Source organism: Halichoerus grypus, chromosome 5 (genome assembly GCF_964656455.1).
Source record: "Halichoerus grypus chromosome 5, mHalGry1.hap1.1, whole genome shotgun sequence".
Taxonomy (NCBI): domain Eukaryota; kingdom Metazoa; phylum Chordata; class Mammalia; order Carnivora; family Phocidae; genus Halichoerus; species Halichoerus grypus.
This window is the reverse complement of record NC_135716.1, coordinates 34,135,073-34,149,085: the sequence shown is the minus strand read 5'-3', so window position 1 is coordinate 34,149,085 and position 14,013 is coordinate 34,135,073.

Here is a 14,013-nt window from a genome sequence, read left to right as displayed (position 1 = left end):
TTATGTTATGTGTGTTTTACCACAATAAACAAAAATGAAGGAAGGAAGGAATCAGCCACGGCCATGGTATTATAGCGCTGGACCCCGGAGAGGCAGACAACTAAGTCCTGGCCTGAGCCTCACAGAATATTCAGGCCAGAAGGGGAGCAAGGAGACAGATGATTTCAATGCCGAGGGAATGCAAATGACCCAGGTGGAGAAAGGGTTTCCAGAAACAGTGAGCAGCTTGCATGGAGGCAGGGGTGGGAGACAGCTTGGCGGTTTGGAAAACAGCTGATAGTTTGGGTTGCCTGGAGAGCAAGGGAGAGGAAGGGGACCCTGCAGTGGTGGTCCGGCCAGACTACAGAAGAGCTCTCTCACCTGAGCGAGGAGCTCGGACGTGACCCCATAGGCAGTAGGGAGTCACTGAGGAATTTTAAGAGGGGAGTTACACAATCAGATTTGCAGTTTGCATGTCCTTGAAACTAAGGATGTTCCATGAGGCCCCAAAAGCAGCTGTGACGCAATTCCCCCTTCACACCCCACGGACCCTGTTCATTCTTCACTCACACATATATTAAGAGGCTTTCTCATGGTCAGGTGCCCTGGAAACAGAGACTCTGAGGGAGCGGTTTGTATGTGGGGTGGCCCACGGGGGAGAAGGGTAGAGTAACGCCTACAGGGGAGTAAAGGAAGCAAGGTTGGGTAGAGGCAGAAGCTGAGCTGGGATGCATTTGCAACAGACACCTGAGCCCATCGCACAGAAAGCTCTGAAGCTGGGAGGTCCTAAATAAGGCAAGGGGCCGGCTCTTTGCACCCCTCATCCACCTGTCAGTCATTGGATTCAGGCTGCGCTCCAGGAGGGGGCACAGCCTTGAACGTGACAGCTCGCTTCAACTGGGGGCACTTCCTGGGGAGAGACAGGGGGTGGGGTGCCTGGGTTCTGAAGGCGGGTCTGGGCAGGGCCCCACGACATCCACTGCCAGCCTCCTGGGCTCAGAGCTCTTTGCAACGAAGTGTTCATAGAGCCGCACGCCGTTAGAGAGCCAGCCCTCAGCAGTTTCCTTCGAGTGTTTCAGGACATCACCTAGAACATAGTTCCCATCTTCCCCCTCCTCACGCCTCCCCTGTCATCACCCTACTACCCCTGGAGCTGCTGAATTCCTCCCCTAGCACACCACCTGGCTGCCTGCACAGGAACAGAGCTATGTGGTTTTTTCCTAGCAAAATGGGGGAGGAGGTCCCTTTCCCTTTGTGACACACTCCCCTAGAGGAGCCCTCAAGGACTCCTGTGCCTCAGTTTACAAGGTTAGCTCTTTATTTCGCCCTTGCTGGGCTAGGGAATAAAAGCATGGGAAGCTACAGTTCTCAGCCCTGACTGCCCAGTGGCATCCCCTGGGAAACCAAACAAAAACAAAAACCCGTGCCTGGACTCCACCCCAGACCAATGGAATCGGAAACTCAGAGGGTGGGGCCCTTTTTCAATCTCCTCTGGTGATTCTAATATGCTGCCGGGGCGGAGAACCACTGACCTGGATTTTTATTTACAAGGATCAGTCAGGCAGTGTGGAGGACAGAGATGATTCAGGGGGGAGAAGTGAGGGCCTGACCCGGACTAGAGGTGATGGGAATGGAAAGAAGAGGGTAGAGATCACAGAAGGAGAATGAACACGGGCCAGAGCAGGGTTAAGGCCCAGCAGGGGAAAGTTGGAGGAATCACCTGAGGAGCCAAGAAATGCTGGTACCTGGGCCCCACCCCCAGGGATCCTGATTTGATTGGTCCAGGTTGCTGAACGTGGCACGGGAGGGGGGTGGGGTGGGTGTCAAAGCCGCCCAGGTGATTCTAATGGCAGGCCAAGCCGACAGCCAGAGCTCTGGGCCATGCCACAGTCTCTGGCCTTGGGAGCCCCACCAAGCAGGGGTCCAAGGTGTCCAGGTGGCCCCCGCCCATTGTTGACAGCCAGCCATGCTTCTCACCGTCTGGACCCTGGACTGAGGTCTTGAGCAACACCAGTTTCTATCCAATCTAAACGCTCACCCTGGCACACCCTGGGGACAGCTGTTTCGGACTCTTGTTCCCCAGGAGGTGGGGGGCTCAGCATGCTGGGCTGTGTGCGCTGCCCACCAAATGCACTGGCCTACGGTTCATCCAGTTAAGCATTTTCTTATATAGGTGATTTGTTTTTCCCAGAAAGGAAATAGCTCTTTTTCTTAAAACTAATATAGTACCTGATTGTTGTAATAGAAATCTTTTTTTTCCAGAATATGAAGTAGAAAGTGAAAATCACCCTTGATTCCAACTCCTGGAGGTGCCCCCATGGAGAGAGAGCAAAGCCCCTGCCAGCCGGGAGCTTGCCTGGCACTCACAGCCGAGTCTCGGTCTGCTCCTGCCAAGCCTGACCAGCTTCACAGAACATCAGCCAAGCTACTGGATTGTGAAGGTCAAGACAAAAACAAGACCATTCTGCAATCATGTCTGAAGGAGACAAAAACAAGAGCATTGTACAAACCACAAAAATAACCAAACATCCCCCATCCTGGCTAATGGATGACTGTTGTTTTTATTTTTACCAATTATAGCCTAGTTCCATTTCTTTCTTCATTCCTATCGCTCCATTGACAAGAATTATTAAGATATCTAATCATAAAACTACCTCTCTTCTCAAAGCCCTGCTTGCTTGAACCATCTCCCCAAAGTACCAACCACAAGTGCAAGCCTGGTACTAATTCGCTCTTTGCATCCTCGTACTGAGATACCAAAGTGTTGCCCATGCTGTGCATTCTCCCTCATTGCAACAAGCAGATAAACCCAACTGCACATGCATTCCCAGTGGCTTTCAGCTAAAGAGCACTGAAATGGTAGATTTGGGAATATATCCTTCCAGATATCATTTTCCTATGCGTATAAATATAGCTTTATTTTTAAAATGAGAAGACACTATAATTCTAATTTGCACTGTACCTTTTGTTAAATTAACAATATCTTAAGAAAATCATCATTTTAAACAGCTGCATCTCTTACTGTATGGATGTTGTAGGCTCACTACTACCATTCTAATTGTGTGATGTTATGTCTCTTTAAGTCTATTGAGAGTAGGCTCATATGCTTTTTCTTTTTTAAGATTTTATTCATTTATTTGAGAAAGAAAGAGAGCACAAGCCTTGCGGAGGGGCATGGGGAGGGGGGGAAGCAGACTCCCCGTTGAGCAGGGAGCCCAACTCCGGGCTCGATCCCAGGACCCCAGGATCATGACCTGAGCCGAAGGCAGACGCCTAACCGACTGAGCCACCCAGGCGCCCCTCATATGCTTTTTTTGATATCAGCCATGGGCTGCTGGCTCTCTTCAAAAATCCTGAGAGGGATCACCTCTTCTCCAGGCTTTGGTGTGGGGAAGCCACAGGTGAGGGTGGAGTTGGCACAACCGGTCTCCATGGGGCAGAGCACAGGTCCTCCCAGGTGAGGCCGGAAAAGTGGCCACAGAGGCAGAGCCAAGCTTTGGAGCTGGCCCCGAGAGGATGTTCTCGCTCTCTACCCCTCTCCAAGGGTCACCCACCCAAAGATCAGGGACATGGAACACATTTGACCCTCAGCTTTCAGAACATCTGCTTTAGAAGGGAGTCCATTTGGGATAATCAAGCTTGGAAGCCATTTTGGTAGATTTATGTTTCAGAGGAAGTTTCTCCAGGGTGGTGAAGCCAACAAAATTCTGAAACAACAAGGTCAGTTCAGCTCTGAGCTAATTTAAGACAAGTCCATTAAATCAAGGCCAGGAAATGGGCCTTGTTCTAGCTCAATGCTTCTCTAGCTTTGCTGTGCCCTCCAATCACTTGGGGATCCTTACAACCAAATCTTGATTCCACAGGTCTGGGGCCAGGACTGAGAGTCTGCCTTTTTAACAAGCTCCCAGGCAATGCCGAGGCTGCCAGAATAGCCAGGTCCCCACTGTCTGGCTGAGACTGAGCCCTAAAAGTCTGGTAAGTCCATCCTCTTTGCTTACTGACATGCATGCAGGCAAAATGTGATGATCACCAAGGGACATATTAGACCTCTCTTCCCACCTCTGAGAAGTCTTCACATCCCTCCGAGGGATGAAGCCACAGCTGGGTAAAGGTCCTTCTCTGCGGCAGTTAAAACACAAGTTTTGACACCACATCCTACCGCACTTGGGTAACGACCAGGTGGCGTGGACAGGATTGGGCTCCCAACCTTCCCACAGCAGACTTAACTGGGAGCTAAAACAGACCTGCTTCCAAAGAGCCTGCTTTCAAAAAAGGAATGACCCTGAGGCCCAGGAACCCCTAACCTGGCGTCCCCTTGTCCATCTCTACGATTATCCCCATATAAAAGTTCATCAGGGAGCGCCTGGGTGGCTCAGTCGTTAAGCGTCTGCCTTCGGCTCAGGTCATGATCCCAGGGTCCTGGGATCGAGTTCCGCATCGGGCTCCCTGCTCCGCGGGAAGCCTGCTTCTCCCTCTCCCACTCCCCCTGCTTGTGTTCTCTCTCTCACTGTCTCTCTCTCTCTGTCAAATAAATAAATAAAATCTTTAAAAAAAAAAAAAAAAAGTTCATCAGTCCCCCGGGCCCCTGCTTGGCTCAGTCAGAAGAGCATGTGACTCTTGATCTCGGGGTTGTAAGTTCGAGGCCCACACTGGGTGTAGAGATGACTTAAGTAAATAAAAACTTTCTTTAAAAGTCCATTATCCTAAATTGAGGGTTGAAAACAAAAATGGGTTCAAGAACTTAGCTTACTTCAGGACTGACAGATTCATAAATGGTTACTAAGGGATACGGGGAATCAGCAAATTGGAGAGGAGACTCTTACCTCCTCAGGCAACCCTTTCTCTCTCCCTCCTGCTGCTGCTCGGTCCTTGCACGCATCCAGGGTTGGGCATTTCTCATGCTCTCCAGCACGCCTTGATGCCTTCCATCCCCTCCACCAGCACCTTGGTCCCCGTTTGACACCCTCACCCCTACTCAACAAGGAATGCGATTGTGGAGGGACCTCTGAACACTACCAGTAGATAGCAGCCATGTTTTTGGTGACCAAATTCTGCATCAAGCAGTGCTGAGTTTCCAGTTTCCTGTCCTAGAGCTGTGTGTCCAACGTGGTAGCTGTCAGCGACATGTGGCCAGTTAAATTCACATTGATTAAAATTAAATAGATTTTAAAATTCAGCTCCTCAGTTGCACAAGCCACATTCTAAGTGCCCAAGAACCACGTGTGACTACTGGCTACTGTATTGGATGGTGCAGATATATAGAGCCTTCTAGATTTTCTCGCCTTTGTGTGTTTTAGAAAAAGGTACCCCTTCCTCAAGACATCTCACTGACCTTTGCAAGAACAAGAGAGCAATAAATATTCAAACTACAACCATGCTGTAAATGGCACCCCCACTGTTGTGCAGTGTACAACCTGAACCACCTTGATGAAAGTCCTTCATTGATCTTTTGAGTTTCACTTCTCTCTGTCTTTCCCACTTCAGACCATGGCCTCTTATCTTTTCCCTTCTGGAGGTGTTTTGCTGTTGGCCTCTGTATTAGTGTCCTAGAGCTGTAGTAACAAAATACCGAAAACAGGGTGGCTTAAAACAACAGAAATGTATTCTCTCACAGAAATTCAAAGTCAGGGTGTCAGTAGGGCTGCACCCTCTCCAGAGTTTTCCTTCCCAGCCTCTCCCAGCTTCTGGTGGCTCCAGGCTTTCTTTGGCTTGCAGCTGCATCCCTCCAATCTCTGTCCCCGCCTCTACACGGTCTTCTCGTCTGTGTCTATGAATCCTTCTCTTCTGCTCAAAGAACGTTTGTCATTGGACTTAGTACACCCCCGGGTAATCCAAGATGCTCTCATCTCAGGATTCCTAATTACAACCTCAAAGACCCTTTTTCAAAATAAGGTCGTGTTCACAGGTTTGGGGGATTAGGACTTGGACATACCTTTCGGGAAGCCACCAGTCAACCCATGCAAGTCCTGTTGCATGAGTGGCTTGATGCCCCCTTCATCTGGTCACACTCAGCAGGCTTCTGCCTGATGAGTTTTCCTCTAAACTAGACTGGACCTAAAGTAGAAGTTCTCTCTCACGGCCAGGAGACACACCTCCCGTGCAAGCACCAGGCCCCTCGTCCATTCCAGCGTAGTGGAGGCCAGTGCTTCTTTCCACCTCAGGATCATCTGCAGGGTCCCCACACCTTCTCAAACATCTGGTGCAGGTTCATTGCCCTGTGAACGTCTGCAGCTCTCCAACCCGCCCCCCCCCCGCCCCAAACCTCTGAGGAGGGCTCGTCCTCAGCCAGCCTGCCAAGGCTTCAGGAGGACAGTGGGTTGATAAAGATCAGACTAGGGGTGTGGGATGAAAGGGAAAGGGAGAGAGAATATTCATAATAGTAACAATAATGATAGCTACTAACTCTTACGTGGTGTCGGCCATGGGCCAAGGCGACTTCCAGTCTTTGACAACTGTTAACATAATAATCCTCACAACAAGCCTCAGCAGTCAACCACGTCAGAAACAAGGGATCTGAAGCTGAGAGGGATTAAGTAATGTGCCCAAGTCTGAGAAGTTTCGGAGCCAGAATTAGAACTCAGGCAGTCTGGCTCCAAAATCCACACTGCAACCAAGAGAAGACATGGTGTAGGCTGGATGTTTCTAGAAACTTGGAGGAGCTACAAATGTGAAAGAAGAGTTGAACCTCAGGGGAGGAGGCATAGAGAGAGCTTGGAAGCCCATTTTCATGACTTTTCGTTGACGGATGGTGAGCCTCTTTGAGCAGACCGTGAGCAAAAGCTGGGCTGTGTGGGCCCTGGCTGGTTTTTTCACGCCCAGACTCCAACTCCTGCCGTGTTTCCCCACCCAGCCAATGTACATGCAGGGGCAAATAAATGAATGCACGAGTGAGGTTCATGATTGGGAGAATCCCAGCTCACCCTCCTCAAGCCTTCCCCACTCTCTCCTCACCACACTCGGAACTGAAAGTCTCTGCCATCTTACTGCTGTGAGGTGTTGAGTGGGAGGGATAGCGATGCAAGGTGGCAGGATGTCAGAGAACACGAGAAACACCCAAAGCCCTAAGGGGAAGACAAGGAAGGCTTGACCCCCTGTGTGGGGAGAGATCTGAGAAGAGCTGAGGTGGCAGGGACAGCACCTAGCATCCCTTGGGGGTGGCGAGGACATCATGGGGGCCTATGTCCCACAGTTTGACCGAACTCAACCAACCACACAGGCTAGATTTACTTTGATCACCAGGGAACGTGGTTTTCCGTCTCAGGGATTATTAGGTAAGGTGTGCAAGGGCAGGGACTGGGGACAATTCTGGTCTGTGCTAAAACCACCACAGCCTAGCCCTGAGCACCCACTGGGCTCTGGGGAAGGAGGGCTGAGAGCCCAGGAGAGGGAGCTCCTGGTGTGCACGCACAGAAGCACAGCTGTTTCCGTTTAGCATTATTTTCTAGTGCAAATTTCAATCACAGCCAAGTGTTGGGGGTCACAGGGAAGGCAGGAAGCTGACAAGAGCAGAGTAACAGAGTTGCTGGTAGATATTTCCTCCTGAGCTAGAACTTTCCTGGGCAGCAAAGTGGAATAGAATGGGCCCAAATTTTAGAGCCAGAGTGGCCTGGGTAGGATTTCTGACCCCACCACTTATTCATTGTGTGACCTAAGGAAAGTTCCATAACCTCTCTGGGCCTGTTTCGTCTTCTGTAACAATGGGATTAAAAGCACCTCACAAGATTATCAGAGAGATATTCTGCTCATAGGCTGTCTTTCCTTCCTTTCTCAGCCCTCCAGTGAATGTTCTGGTCCAACATACAAACTGAAACTTCCCAGGGCAGGCCTGCCCCTTCTCCCTCCCTCTCCCGCCCTGTTCACTGGGAAAGGACACAAGAGCAGCTCCCACACAGCCCTGGGAGGAAGACCCTGAGGAGGGCCCACACTTCATCACAGCTAGCCTAGCAGGGGGGGCTGGGGGGGGCGGTTGCGGCTCTCAGGCTGGCGAGCTCCACTGGCCCCCGGAAGAGACTATGGGACTCTCACCCAGTGGTTTCTCCGGGGCTCCTGGGCACAGGCGCCCACACTTCCCCTTCCCAGGGTACCTTTGGGCAGTACACAAATAACTCACCCGGCTAATGCCCCGGATTTGCACTCCAACCTTGCAGGAAAGGCCTGGGGATATTCAGTGATCTCAGCCCCGGAGAATGTGGGGGAATTCAGTGTGAGGTGGGGCCGACACAGCCAGACCTGAAGGGGAGGTCAGGGCAGGCTAGGCAATTTACAGGGTCAGCTGAGGCGTGGGGCCGTGTGTCCATACCCCTGGGAGTCAGGGTGACCCCTCAAGCCAGGCTGCTGCACTTATACATTCCCCATGTTGCCACCCTGAGTCTGTCTTCTCCTCCACTGGCAGCTACCCAGAGAAGCTGGAAGAGTTTTCAGGTTGACTTCAAGGCTTCCTTCTGCAGCTGTTGGGCCCTGCCTCTTCCCTCCAGGGACGCAGAGCTCCGAGAAGAGGCCCAGAGCTTTTTCCCAGGGCCCCTCTGTGGCCGCCCTGGAGCTAGAGGCCTGGCCGCTCTGGAGTCCCCGTGACCTGGCAGAGTCCTACCAGCCTCTCTCCCACAACTCCCCCGTCTCGCTTCCCCTATGAGGTCTACCCGAGGTTGCCAGATGGAGCAAATAAAAATACACAATGAATAGTTAAATTTGAATTTCAGAGAAACAACGAATAATTATTGTAGTATAGATATGTACCATGCGATATTTGGAACATACTTCTCCTAACAAAATATTTGTTGTTTTATCTGGCTTTCCAGTTTAATAGGCCATCTTGTATTTTATCTTGTAACCCTGGCCCCACCTCATTCTTTAAATTCTAAGAATGTCCTTCTTCTCTGCATCTTATCTGTGGGGAGACAACTGGACAGTAGGGTACGTGCAAGGCATTAGTGTTTTTCATGTTATTACAAATATTAATCTGGTTTTAAAACTCTGGAACTCTACTGATGTTTGCAAACATTTCTTAAACTGAACTTTTTATTAACTACATATTTTGTAGTCATTTATTGTAATAAAAACCTCCAGTAGATAATTTCTTTTCCCTTGCTTTTCTTCTTATTTTTGTTACCCGTATGTGTTTTGGAAATGCCCTACTAGTGTATAAGAAACCACATTATTCTTACCTTAATATCAATGCTTTTAAAGGAAAATATTCTTTTACCTTTCTTCTGTTCTCTTTTTTTTTAGATTTATTTATTTATTTGAGAGAGGGAGAGTAAGGGTGGGGGGTGTGGGCAGAGGGAGAGAGAGAGAGAAGCCCAAGCAGACTCCACACTGAGCGCAGAGCCCCTAAGGCGGGGCTCAATCTCACAACCCTGAGACCACGACCTGAGCTAAGACCAAAAGTCGGATGTTAACCCACTGTGCCAACCAGGTGCCCCTCTTCAGTTCTTTTTAAGAAAAGCCCAGCCACTGTGTACCCTGTTTCCGTTTGGAAAGGGAAGCTACCAGGTGGGTCCCAGCTTTCTCGAAGGGGTGCTCACTGGTGAATGGCAAACACTCCTGGTACGCGCACATTCTTGAAACCGTGCTCTGGACTTGGAGTATGTGAGATCCGAGGCCCAATCCAATTGGCCAGGGCCACAGGGGAGTCTCCCGTTGGGCATGCTTGGGGATATAAGAATGTATCCCTTCTATTTTTGCCTCCTTCTGCAAAAAGGTCATCGAAATAGCAATGTCCCGATGTTCGCGATCACAGCAGTAAGGAGTGGCTAGGGCTCCTCCAGGACAGGCACAGAGCTCTCTGGTCTCAGCCTCTGGGCACGTGGCAGCTACGTGAGCCACATTTGCCACGTGTGAGGTGTTCCAACGCACCTCAGCTTGGAGGGCCTGACCTGGCAGCCACTGGGCCCCTCCGAGGTCCAGCTCTAGGTCACTGGGGAAGAATTCTTGGAAATATGCTGGCCCTCTCTGGGCAGCACCCTGGCAGGGGACCAGCTTGGTCCCTCCCTATGCTGGCAGGGGAACCCGGCTTCCAGCTGCCCAGCCCCGCTGAGTCCAGAAGCTCAGAAGCCAGGCCTGTGACGCAGGCCTTCCTCAGCCGCACCAGGCAGAGCCTCCCGGGTTGAACCCTCAGGCCTCCAGCTGCACGTTCCCTCCTCCTCCCCCCTCCCGCCTCTTCCCATGCCTCCCTCCTAGGATTCCCGAGGACTTTGTCAGTGTGCCTCACACCAACATCACACCCATCCTGACTCAGAGCATGTGAGAGACAATATACATGCCACTCAGGGGTAGTTCTGTCAAGTTCACGGCACGCACCTGCCTTCCCGGAGCGCTGGCTGGGGAGGCATTTCTCCTACCTCTCATCTCCTGCCCCCTATTAGGAAGCACTGCGGTTAAGCTCTCGGTCTCAGGCTGAAATTGCTGGGTTCAAATTCCGGCTTTCCCACCTTCTGGGTTAGATCACTTAACCTCTCTATGCCTCAGTTTCCTCATCTGCGAAAGGGGGCTAATCATGATCCCTATCTCATAAAGCTGTCGTAAGGATTAAATGAGGCAATGCATATAAAGAGCTTAGAAAAATGCCTGGCACGTAGTGAATGTTTACTAAATATTACTGGCCATTATCGAGATTTGCCAGGTGTCCTCCATAGTCATCAACAGGGTGAGCGGTGCGCACGCAATGCTAGGCATTGAAGGGAAGGCATACGAAAGGAAAGCTGTGGTCTTCATTCTCGGTTCTGTGTCCCCTTGGAGAAAACCTGAGAGCACCTTCGTGGTAGATTTCTGTTGTGCTTTGTGGCCACCTTTGCATGAATCCTTGGAATGCTCTACCTGTGTTTGGGGAAAATCCCACAGTAGAGGGCCATGCCTCCCCCAGGTAGAAGGCAGAAACTTGATCTCCCAGCCTCCCTTGCAGTGGAGACAGGCTCCACCAATCAGATGTCTTCACATGAGACCTTGAGGATGCAGGAGACTTCAGGCACCTCAAGGACAGAGGACTCTCCTCCATGCTTTCCTATGCTTTTCTATAGAGGATGTTATAAACTGAACTGTGGCCACCCCCCCCCCCAAAGGTATGTTAGAATCCTTACCCTCCATACCTCAGAATGTGACCTTTTTTGGAATTGGAATCTTTTCAGAGATAATCAAGTTAATGAGATCAATAGGGTGCGCTCTAATCCAATATGACTGACGTCCTTATGAAAAGGGGGGAATTTGGACCCAGAAACATGCACACAGGGAGAACGCCATGTGAAGGTGGAGGCAGAGATGGAGGGCTGCATCTGTAAGCCAAGGAAGGCCAAAGACAGCCAGCGAACCGCCAGGAGGAACCACCCTGCCGAGACCTTGATCTCAGATTTCTAGCTTCCAGAACTGTGGGAAAATACACTTCTGTTGTTGAAGCCCCCCAGTTTGTGGCACAGCAGCCCTAGAGAATGAATACAGAGGGCAAGTTCCAATGCTTCTCTGTCAAGTGGAAACTCCTGGGAACAGGTAATTTCATCTGTTTTATTTACCAGCACATAGATGGTGCCAAAGAAATCTATGTTCAATAAATGTCTTCTTCATAGTAGACAGCACAGGGCATACAGGACAGAGAAAGGGCCTCCAGTCACAGATGGCGCTCTCCTCCATTGCCATCCAGCTCGGCTGTGGCTGGGGAGGGAACACGCCTGCCAGACGTCTGCACAGCCCCCTCAGGCCCTGTGTGGGCAGGAGGGTCCGGTGGGGGGCCTCATGGCCTTGGGGCTTTACCGAAGAGACCTTAGAAATCGTACTTGAACACTTTCAGTTTTCAAACCCACAAGGCCCGTGGAGGCTATAAGTGACTTCCTGACCCATGCCTTTCCATGGCATGGCACAGCCACCCAGGTAAATCTCAAGCTCAGCTAAAACATACAGCAGCACGGACCTTTCAATATGTCTTCCATGCTATTTTGCTTACCCCAAAGTTTCCTTCCTCCCTCCCTTCCTTCCTTCCTCCCTTCCCTCCTTCTTTTCATTTCTTTTCTTTTTTCATGCATAGCAGGGTCATAATGAGAAGGTACTTAGTGGCAGGGAGAGACTCTGAGTTCTGAAGAAAAGTGATAATTATGCCTGCGGCCAGTACAGTGGTTCTTGTTGCACATTTCCTAGCCTGATTTCTTCTGATTTCTTTGGACCTAGGCTAATTCCTCTGTGACAATGGCTTGGGGATGGGGGCAAAGATCTGCACAGCATAGCTGACTAGTTTAAGTATGACTGGAGACCTCTCCAGTGTATGAGTGTATGAGTGAGTGCATAGGAGTGTATCTGTATGAGAAAAAGTGGTGGGGTGGGGGGATGCCGACCTAGGAAGGCCCTTTCCCAGAGGGAGAAGAGGCAACTGCCCCGTGTTCTGTGACGTTAAGCGGCCTGCCCAGGCCTCTCTCCATCTTCATTTGCAGACCAGATCATAATGAGGACTAAAGTCACCCAGATGGGTCACCAGAAGTCCACAGGGCCCAGCAGGGTTCAGCCTGCAGGCCACACCCAGGCCTGTCTGGGAATGGGCCTCCCTGCCGGATTGCGTAGGGGCTGGGCGTGTCCCTCCCAGAGAGCCCTTTGTGCCCCGGAGAGGATTGGCCCCGGTTTGTTCTGGCCGACTGCCAGGCCCTGCCCCCCTGCAGCCACCCCGCCCCACCCCGGAGCTCCCCACCTTTCCTCTCCAGCTGGGCCTCCCTTCCTCCCACAGTGCAGCCACCACCTTACTGAGGGCAGAACACTCGGGAGGAGGCCTGGGCTTTGCCAGAAGCGCGACCCTGGGAGCCCCTGGCTAGAGGCCAGGGTGACTCCAAGGACTGCTGCCCTCACGCTGGGGCAGGCTGACAGAGCAGGGGCTGCTGACAGGCCCACCCTGGGGAGCCAGGGACAAGAAACAGCCAACCGCTGGGGTGGAGGAGAAAGCCCGTTGGTCCTGCCTGGATAGGAGTGAGATACGGCATCATCTGGTTTGCTGCTGGGGAGACACCATCACTGCAGGTCCAGATTATAATGGCAACTGTTCATGTTCCTTTAAAAAATTAAATTAAAAAACCCCACAAGAAATCTCATGCTTGTCAGAGCCTTCCTCCCCCGCTGTCGGCTCCCATTATGAATCCATGGCATCTTCTGCGGGGAGTTAATTACATGTTGTGTGAAAGATACAGGGCTTCCTTTTACATTTTTTCTTCTCCTTGATGGGTCCTAACCCTTTCGGCCTCCTGCCTCTGCCTCTTCCGCGTGCTGCAGGAAAGCGGGGCGCGCAGGGAGGAGGAGCAGGCCTGCCCTCCGGCCCTGCACCCCTCGGAGCCCGGCTCCCGGCTGCTGACCCCTCAGGGACAGCCCTACCCAGCCAGGTGCCCTGCTCCGCTGCCGGGAGATCCTGGGTGCCGGTGATCATGACCAAGCGCAGGTGGAAGGTGTTATTTCGGGGCCCGGCCCTCGGCCCCTCCGCAGTCTATCTCCTTTTGCACCCCCCCCCCCCACCAACAGGGGCGCCGAGTGGAGGGCAGTGTGAGGAGGGCATCCTGAAGCCATGTGAGTGAAGGCGCAGAAAGGCAACAGGACCCCTGCCAGGAGGTTTGATGTAGAGTTTCTCGCAGTTGCTGTTCTTCGTTCTTTTTTCCCGATTGCTCCCAGCTGTAGGCAGATAGTTCATTCCTGAGATGGCTCACCTTTTCTCTTAAGAGGTGATGACCAACTCCGGAAGCTACAAGTGTGGACTAATACCTTGAATTATTGCCTCTTTGAGGTGTGGAATTTCACCTGATGAGAAGGCTAGTGGCTCAGCTGTGGGGCCCTCGCCGAGCATGCTACGACTCCCCTGCTCTTGACAAGTCACAGCACCGCAGGGTCGAAGGGCCCTCTTGGCCAACCCCTGCCCCAAGCCAAGACACACCTTAAAGTGGAGAACTTTCTACCGTCCTCCAATACCGCTCCAGTAAACCAGCAATAAAGGAAGCCTCAAGGTTGTGAGTTAAAAGCAATCAGGCCTGTAATTACGATTCTCAACTAACTGCACACAAATTAACCGCTTTTTAATGGGGCAAACCT